At 40.4% G+C, this 10180-nt stretch overlaps 1 long non-coding RNA gene across 1 annotated transcript; it reads right to left on the reverse strand.

Moving 5' to 3' along the window:
- Positions 1–140: 140 nt before the first annotated feature.
- Positions 141–783, reverse strand: LOC132112080 (uncharacterized). Its single transcript, XR_009424883.1, has 2 exons — positions 468–783; positions 141–373 (listed from the first exon to the last, which is right to left on the reverse strand). It is a non-coding gene; the product is annotated as an uncharacterized LOC132112080 (long non-coding RNA).
- Positions 784–10180: the final 9397 nt, after the last annotated feature.

Below are 10180 nucleotides of genomic sequence, written 5' to 3' on the forward strand. Positions count from 1 at the left end.
CAGAAAAAAAGAAAAAAACGATCACGTTTTGGGATAGTGATGGAGTGATTCATTCATGTAATGCTATTATGAAGACCACAACAACATTTGTTATTATTCAAGGTGCCCTTGAGAGAAGCATTTAAATGGAACATCAGCCATAACATTTTATATTTATTTATTAACATCACATTTCCAATTTGTCCAGTGGGAAGAGTTTTAGTAATCTGCTGGTATCTAAAATGCTTTTCTTCTCCTTGAATCCCTCAGGGCAAAACTTTTCTCTGACTTCCTGTTGTGTCTTCTCATTGTTTTGCAGGGCACTTCCTGCCTGCAGAGGAAGTTAATCAGCTCTTTAGCCTCTCAGCAGCCATTCTGTAGCTGCCCCTGAGCTCTGGAGAGGGTCAGGCCATCCAGTCAAGACCCCCTTTGATAAAGCTTTGTATTTAGGGCGATTGGTGAAGATAACACAGCATGCTAGAACATACCCATGCGCTGGTAGGCGAAGAATGTCCTTGCCTGGTCAATCTCCGAGGGCAATCGCCAGAGCTCATGGGGTCCAATCTGATCTTGATCTTAGGGCTCACTATATGTTGAAAGCTTTGGGTGTACTATTTGTGCCATGTCTATAAATGCTCCTGTATCTGCGCCAGCTGAGCAGCAATCAGATATGGCCAAAGGTCACAGGACCACCTATGTATGTGGTAATATCGAACAGTCCACTATCATCATCTGGATTCCAACACTCTGTGCTACAGTATCAATGGATTTTTAAAAAAATCCAGACATTCAACAATGCACTAAAATTTCACTTGCAGTTGGGAAAATGTTAACATTTTAAGTCCACAACATATCTTAAAAATACTGTACATTTTTAAATGTTTACCTAAGGTACACCTAAAACTAACTTCTGTCAAGTAAAACCAATGTTTATTCTTTTGTTATACACTTTATAAACTATTGTTCACATTTTAGATCAGCAAGATCGAAAGAAATTAAAACTTTTGTGATCAAAAATAACAGTAAGGACAAATAGCCATTAAAAAAAGAAAAAAAAGTTTCTTGAGCACTGAAGTAATGATTGCTGAAAATTCTGCTTTGCATCACATGATGCAACATACAGTAAATTGCATATATATATATATATATATATATATATATATAGTGTTGGGTGTAATGCATTACTAAATGTAATTAAATTACTTATCCACTGAAAAAGTAAATTAAGGGATTACTGCTCATTTTTAGGTAATTTAATTAGTTACTTAAGTACTTGCGTAACAGTAAATAATTTCAACAGTGCTAAAATCAGTACTGAATTTGAAATCTAAATTTAACATCTAAAGATAAAATTGAATGAATTATGTGCCCAGCTACATCTGATTAAAATACTATGCTAATGAACAGCGAGCGGTGGTTTCAGACATTAAAGTGCTTCACTCGCACTGACTCTTATTCTGCCTGAAAAAGTTTAAGGTGGAGCGATTCGACCAATCAGATGAAAGCAGCGTTTCAGCTTCGCCCACAAGTGCGAATGAAATATTGAAGCCATAAACCGAAATGATCAAAACGTACACAGACCAGCTGTCTTGTCCATGTTCTCTCACTTGAATCCTCTTCTTGAGATTTGAGTCTCTGACCTTCTGCAAGCCCCACCTTGTTCACGCAGTGATTGACATGGCGGGAGGGGGCGGACACGTGATCGGCTCGGAATGCATTTTCAATGTGCACATTGAATTTTGCTACATTCATTGCGGGACACTGAATGAAAATGCAATCGTAAGTGTCTTGACTGTGAGTGTTAATGCATTTAAGAAAAATAGCATTTAAATGATAATTTTGCCACAGTTTTTGCTTGAACATGATATACATATCTAATCATTTCTGTAATACATTTTCATTTTCATTTTGCAACTTATAAAGTGTTAAAAAAAATTCATTTTACATATTAAAACTGGTGTATGAAATGGCAAATTAAAATTATATAATTTAATTTTCATTTTGCACCAAAAGTATTACAGTTGTTTTAAAGCTAAAAGGCTAAACTATTCTATGTTGACTCAAATTGAAAGAATAAAGAGTTTAATTTCTATTAAGGTTTATAAAGAATTTAAGATATAGCCTAATTAGCGATTTTAATAATTAAGTTACTTATCGAGTAACTAAGTTACTTTTCAGACAAAGTAATCAGTAAAGTAATTTAAATACAATATTGATGATTAATTAGTAATAGTGAAACCCTTAAAAAAATAAGAAAAAAAATTCTAACAACAGTTTCATGGTTTAAGGTATAATAGGTATTTGCATCTCTGGGTTTTGCACTTTGTGGGTGAAGTCTGTGTGTTACGCGGCAGCACTGATTAGTTTGTGGGCGTCTCCGTTAATTGTCATCAGCAACAGCTGTCACTCATTACTCATCCCTATATATTGGCTTGTCTAGCGTCTTGTGTTCGTGAGAGCGTTGTTTCATTTTTGTAACCTATGCCTTGCTTTCTTGTGTGTTTCTGCATTGGATGTCCGTGTCTCCCCGGAACCCCGTCCACTCTACGCAACCCACCACCAAGCAACACCACTTACCTTCGGCTCGCTTCCCCGCAGTTCCTGTGTCACCCTCTCCTGCTGCCAGCTCACCTCCGCCTTCCGGATTCGTCATTCCTCACCACCATCTTGGACTGTGCATTCCTCCCAGCGTTATTTGTGTCTCAGTTTTGTATTGTCACATTGTTTTCATTAAATCTCATTAATCTTGCACTTGCTTCCTGCCACTCCTTCACCCAGTCGTTACAGAACGCTCTCACCAACCATTGAAGCAACGAGCACCACTTCACTGTCTGAATTCATTCACCACAGCATCAACCGCATGGATCAGCAGCAGGAGAGCATCGTGAACACCAGACGCGCGATCCAAGCGCTGGTGACACAGGTGTCTGAGCTCACCCAGCAGATTCATCAACTCACCTCTCCCACTGCGCCCACCGCACCGCCTGCGCCGCCCGTCCCCCGGGAGACCTCCCAGGACCACTTCCGGCCAGAGCCGCGACTTCTGGCACCAGAGAGTTACTCCGTTGAGCCAAACTTTTGCAAGACTTTCCTTAACAAATGTTCCATGCATTTTGCATTGCAGACCCGCACCTTCATGACAGAGGAGTCCAAGGTTGCGTTTGCTCTTACCCTCCTCTCTGGCAGGGCCGCCTTATGGGGAACGGCGGTGTGGGAGAATCAATATCCGTGTTGTGCCTCGTTCCACTCCCTCTCCGAAGAGATGAAATGGGTCTTCGATCGAGCCGCGACCGGCAGGGAGGCGGCTCACCAGCTCTCGGACCTGAAACAAGGAAAATCATCAGTGGCGGATTATTCCATTCAGTTCCGCACCCTGGCGGCCGCGTGCCAGTGGAACGAGGCGGCGCAGTGGGATCGATTCCTGCATGGGCTGGCCAACCGTGTTCAGAAGGAGATCTACCTCCTCAAGCTGCCCCCAACGCTCAACGGCCTAATCGACTTGGCCCTTCGGGTGGACGATCGGATTAACCGCCTGGGTAGACAAGTCAGTCTTACATGCCATTATGTCTCTCCAGAAAGGGGCCGCTCGAGTCGAGAGAACATGGTCGGTCCCGTCTACGATCACGAACCCATGCAGGTGGGTAGAGCTCGACTTTCCCAGAGGGAGAGAGAGCAGTGGAGGTCCCAAGGACTGTGTTTATATTGCGGTGGCTCGGAGCATTCCATCCATTCATGCCTGGTAAAAGAGCCAGCCCGGTAGTAAGTTTGAGGCTACTATCGGGTGGGATCTCCGCCGGGAAGTCCTCAACCACATCATCGACTCTCCTTCTGGTGAATCTGCGGAGGGAGAACCACACTCACGACTGTCACGGCCTTCTGGACTCTGAGGCCCAAGGTAATTTCATTGACTCTCTCCTTGCACGCCACTTGAACCTTCCTGTGTCTCATCCCATCCATGTCACCGCACTCAATGGCCAGGAACTGCCACATGTCACCCACTACACTGAACCCATCACTCTGCTCACCTCAGGCAACCACAGTCAAACCATATCCTTTTACCTCATGGACTCCCCTGTAGCTCCCATTGTTTTAGGTCACCCCTGGTTAATCAAACATAATCCATGAGTGGATTGGGGTTCCAACACTGTCACTTTGTGGAGTGAAGGTTGTCATGAGTCTTGTCTGGTTTCTGCTTGTCCTGTTGTGCCTTTTTCTGTCTTTCAGAAAGAGACCATGGTGTTATCAAACGTGCCCACAGAGTACTTGGACCTGAAGGAGGTGTTCAGTAAGTCCCGCGCTGCTTCCCTCTTGGGGTACTGTCACGGTTGGTAAACCGTGATCTCTGGGTTTTGCACTTGGTGGGTGAAGTCTGTGTTACGCGGCAGCACTGATTAGTTTGTGGGCGTCTCCGCTAATTGTCATCAGCAACAGCTGTCACTCATTATTCATCCCTATATATTGGCTTGTCTAGCGTCTTGTGTTCGTGAGATCGTTGTTTCATGTTTGTAACCTATGCCTTGCTTTCTTGTGTGTTTCTGCGTTGGATGTCCGTATCTCCCCGGAACCGCATCCACTCCACGCAACCCACCACCAAGCAACACTTACCTTTGACTTGCTTCCCCGCAGTTCCTGTGTCACCCTCTCCTGCTGCCAACTCACCTCCACCTTCCGGATTCGTCATTCCTCACCACCATCTTGGACTGTGCATTCCTCCCAGCGTTATTTGTGTCTCATTAAATCTCATTAATCTCACACTTGCTTCCTACCACTCCTTCACCCAGTCGTTACAGTATTAAACTCAAGAATTACAGCATTAGATCTAACTATACTGTATGGTATATGCAATATCAGCGCTTTTAAGGATAGAATATTGCGAAAGTTAAATCTATTCACGCTATAATTGTCAAAACTATAGATGTAATTGGGTCTGTATAGTTATACCAAGGTTAAAACACCAATCTCTTCGTTTAAAACAAATGCACTAAGAGTGAGATTTCATCATCGATATTTTGTACGAAAAAAGGGCATGTTTATAAACAACAGCAACATTTCTTTTGAATGGGCAAGATTGTTAATTTCGAGACTGCCAGTAATAAACAAATCAACCAAGATTGGAGCTCTCGTCCTGTACGCCGAGTAAGCGTGCTCAGATGAGAGGGTAGAAAGGTCCAGCGATAGGATTTGAAAAGCGTTACACTTGAGTGCCTCCATGATTTGCATTTAGTGACTGAGACACATAAATGGTGCTGGGCTGTACTTCCAGTTGTTTGTGGTCAAGCGGCGTGGCGTCTGTAATTAGGAGACTTTCAACACCTCAGGGTCAGACTAGACTTTCTGTGAGCGATCACAAACAATTCAGCACACACTTCAGATTTTAAATTGGGAGAAGTGAGGAACTCCTCAATGAGTAATTTATCTTTCTTTCTTTTCTTTTTTTACAACATTATAAATTTGATGGGGGAGAATATGGAAGGGAAAATGCTTTTAGTGTGTGATTTATACGAGTGTGATGGGAGAATCATAGATCACCAAAGCAAGTCGACAGACGCTGATGGGCCATATGAAGAGCGCTAATGCCGTCAGAACAAAATGTAACCAATCTTTGGACGCCCTCAACCATGCAATATGCCTAATAGAAACTCCAAAACTATCAGGCTGTCAGGGGCCTGCTGCAGTAAAGGGACTGGCTCAGGAGATGTTAGATGGGGGACAGCCCTCAACACACAGTCGGATACAGGTTGAGGAATTGCGTTAAAAGAGTTTGCCCCAACAGTAATAAAAACATGTCTGCCTTGACATTAATTTTTAAAATATGCTGTTAGCATCAGCCAAAAAAGAAAATAAAATAACAGGCAATAAATGAGCAACAAAACAACATAAAATATGCACATAACTCCAGAACTACAGCATGACATGGACACTGCAACAGTGAGGAAGTAAACAAATCAAAGCCAGCAATAATGTGTTTATCTATATTTATGTTTATTTATGTTTCTTTTATGTAAAAGTTAGGGGTCAGTAAGATTTAGTTTTTACGAAATTAATACTTTTATTCAGCAAGGATTAAATTGATCAAAAGTGACAAAGACTTTTTAAATTGTTACAAAAATAAATAAATTTCAGATTTTATTTCTTTTAACTTTTGAACAGTTGAACTTTCTTTTAATCAAAACATCTTGCATCTTGGTTTTCACCACCTTTTTGAAATTGATAATAATAAATAAAGTTTCTTGCACCAAATCAGCATATTAGAATGATTTCAGAAGGATCATGTGACGCTGGAGTAGACTGGAGTAATGGCTGCTGAAAATTCAGCTTTGCCATCACAGGAATAAATGATAATTTAAAATATATTAAAATGGAAAAGTATTTTCAATTGCAATAATATTTCATGATATTACTGATTTTATTCTATTTTTTTTATTATTTATTTATTGTATCCTTGGTAAACATGGCATTCTATTCTTTCCTCCAAAATCTTAAAGGAAAAAAAGAGCAAACTGTTTCCTGAGCAAATGACAGATGGCAACAGCTGCTAAGTTAAGCGTGATCAATATAATTTTAAGGTGCAGTGTTTCTAAAGTGTTTCTTTATCTACATAAAAATAAAGCATTCATTTTCATGATATTGTGTGTTTTATTAAAACATTTTGGAATGTTATTGATAGTAAATAATATATACAATTTCTCTGTTTATGTTCTCTTTCCACTATAGCTCAAATTGACTGAACCTACGGACATGACATCATGACAAACACACCAAACCACACCCCTCATCTCTTGACACACACACACACACATACACACATACGCACTCAAGGTGAGGCCTTTAATCACCTCTGCGCGCTCTGATTCTAATGTCCTAATGGAGAGTCACAGTGCACCTCAATGTATTTATCATAAAAGCCAGTGCCAGTGTGAAAACCTAAACAGTCTGACCTCCCTCTCTATCACCTAATGCATCTCCCTCTATTCCTGCACTCCCCTGGTAAAAACATGTAATTCTACTTCCATTAAGCAGAATATGCAGCCCTTCACGCTGGGGAGCGAGAGGGGCATGAGTTCAGTTCCTCCACATTCATTGCATAGGTGCAGCTCACGTGGTTCATTTTAAAGCAAGGAGATGAAGACAACCCTGGAGGTAAGGTGACAAACCTCAGATTATTGTTTTATTTATTGGGGGGGATTAATTACATTATTTGTTTATAATTGGAATACTGGATTTGAATATTGGATAATATTGGAATATGGATAATGGATTATAAAATATGCTATAATGAAAAAATTGGTGCATATGGACCAGAATCAAAAGAGAAAAAAACATAAAATTATGGGGAAAGAAAAGGGGGGAGGTGTCTCTCACATTAGCACCACAGCCCCTGTTTAAAGCCAAAAGTGATATCATCACGACTCTTGTGACAATGTACGTACATCTTCAAAAGCCTCAGTTGTGTGCTGTTAATATTGAATCTAAATTTACATTGGATAAATTTAAGGGGTGGCTGGTTGAACAGATGCACCAGTAAAATATATATTTTTTTGATTCAGTGAACAATTTAAATTTGAACACAGAGAGGTGCATGTGATGTCTATATCAACCATGAATCACAAGGAAAAGACATGCATCTGCTAATACACAAACACATCTGGCTCCTTTTCTCTCTTCATTTATTCCAGTTTGTTAACCTCGTGCTGCAAGCTAGAGCATCTGAACAGGGCAGAGACACCTCACATGAGATATCTGCTATTGAAAAAACAGTCTGCATAGCCCGAGAGCCTGGCATCTGATGCAGTGGTGACAGCTTTATGTGTCAACAGCGATCAAGATTGAAGCGTAGACAAATAGGTACTCTCTTTCTCCGTTTCTCTCTCTCTTGTCAGTCAGTGGATGAGCAGCAGCGGCTAGCACGTGCCTCCTGGCCTGCACCGGCCCGCAGACGGCCTGCTGCCACCAGGCCACCCGAAATGGGCAGATGTGACTATGGTTCCTGGCATTTGGCAAGACCACTCAGCATCAAGCAGACGGGGATGAGGCCTGACAGAGCATCAGCTGTAGTGCCAGTTCAGGGGGCCCTGGCAGTGTCATAACCAAAAGGGGGGCAGAGAACTCTATCTCTCTTTGCCTCCTTTATTCGACTCTCCCACTGTCACTAGCCATCACCACCCCACTGGGGAAACTGCAAGTGCACAGCACAGACGAAAGAGAGGAGAGGATAGGATCGGGCGCTCGTGCTAGTAAGCTAAGTGGCCGCAAAAGGCGCCGTCACATGCGATATTAAATGCCTCTGTTTGAAGTATTTTTTCCCCCCTGCAATTTTCAACATTGCTATGTCGGACAGTACAGCCTGCTGAAGCCAGATAAACAAACAAATATGCGCACGAAGACAAAACAGCATTTAGAAGAGAAGAAATGGGTAAGAAGATGATAACCCGTGGCCAGATCCAGATGTATATCTTGGCTTCAGCTAGAGAGGACAAATAGAAAATAAAACTGTCTGAACCGCACTGAAGTGATGGCTAAACGTTGCCGAAACTGAAAAGTAATGCTGTTTATGTGATGCACAACAGAACAACACAGTGATAGAGTGTGTGGAAAAGCTGTCATGTGACAGTGAGCAGTCTGTGTCAGGAGTGTGACGTGTCGTGTCAGTGTGACAGTTTGTCAGTTTGTCAAGCATGTGACAGTTGTCTAGTTTCATCGGTGTGGCTGGCGGGAGAGGGGGAGCCTGCAGACATGCTCAGACTAAGAGCAAAGTTTCTTTCTTTCGCCTGTTGTCTGAGCTCCAGTACATTAATCTTCATTATAGGCTGCGACTTGCACCGCACTGAAAGCATCGAACCCTCAAGTGTGTTACTCAAGCCCTTGTTGTCTGTAACACAACAAATGTCATGACGAATGAACCATTAGCTCACAACAGCTGCCAGTCATCACCTAAAAATTTACAAAAATTTCAAACACTACAAATTTATATTTTGATTTATTATGGCCTGGCATTCATTGTTTTGTTTTTTTGTTGTTGTTTTTTTTTGAAGTTGTAAATAAAGCAAAGATTATTGGAGTATGTGTTACAGAGAAATAATATTACAATCTTTCTACTTCTAAATGTCATGTAATACTTGTGAAATTTACTAGCAATTTCTGAGTAAAAAGAAAACATCACACCAAATGTTTTAAAAATAAATACTGTACCCATTCCTTGATGTGAGAAATGTATGTTAAGTTTTTATTCAGCCTAAGACTACACATTATATATCAAAAACATTTATCATTATTATTAATTATAAATACAACAATATTAACAGTAAAGTTTATTATTATTATTATTAAATCCCAGTAAGTGCATTTTCATTATTTGGGGGGGGGGGGGGTATATGTAAATAATGAAAAAGTGTACACCTATGCAAAAAAAAAAGTGTTAGAAATAAATAATAAATATGTAAAAAAATTACTAATTTAAGAATTACACTTTCATAAATAACTCACCACAAAAACTGCATCCTAGATCTGTCTTCAAATAAATTTGACTAACAGACGTTTCCTATTATTAAATTATCTCTATCATCAACAAAATTTGTGTCAAAGGCCGACAAATGAAATAAACCCTTATTAACAGATGATAAAGCAGTGATTGTAAAGGGTGTATCAAGTTACTCTTGAAGATAAATAACAGCTGAATAATTTGCTATGTTGGGCCATAGTGATAAAAGGCAGTGATTTCTATCCACTGATGAACATCAGGATAGACCTCAGAGTTGTAAATGAAACAATCCCTCAATGACCAGCACTTGTCTTACCTTTATATGAGCATAAACCATGCAGTCGAAGGAGTCTGACACTTTACACAGGTCTGGGTTCGGTGTGGTTTACTTCATAGCAAAGCAAATTGATCTTATGGAGGGTCCTATATCAGTGCAAAATAAAAAGTTAAATGTGTCTGAATGAAAGTAAAATTCACATTTTTTACATTTTATTAAGTTGGCTTGAGAAAGCCAACTTACTGATATTGTATTTAAACTTCTTATTATTATTCTTCTGAGACTAAATTTTCAACTGCTACTCCTCCTACAGCTTTAACTCTACAGACTCCAAACTCAGCCCAGATCTTTAGACTGATCTGAAGTTATTTGCTCTATCTTTTTAGACTGATCGGACTTACGGTTTTCATAAAACTGAAGATTAAAAATCATTAAAATCCCATAGA

Source organism: Carassius carassius, chromosome 31 (genome assembly GCF_963082965.1).
Source record: "Carassius carassius chromosome 31, fCarCar2.1, whole genome shotgun sequence".
Taxonomy (NCBI): domain Eukaryota; kingdom Metazoa; phylum Chordata; class Actinopteri; order Cypriniformes; family Cyprinidae; genus Carassius; species Carassius carassius.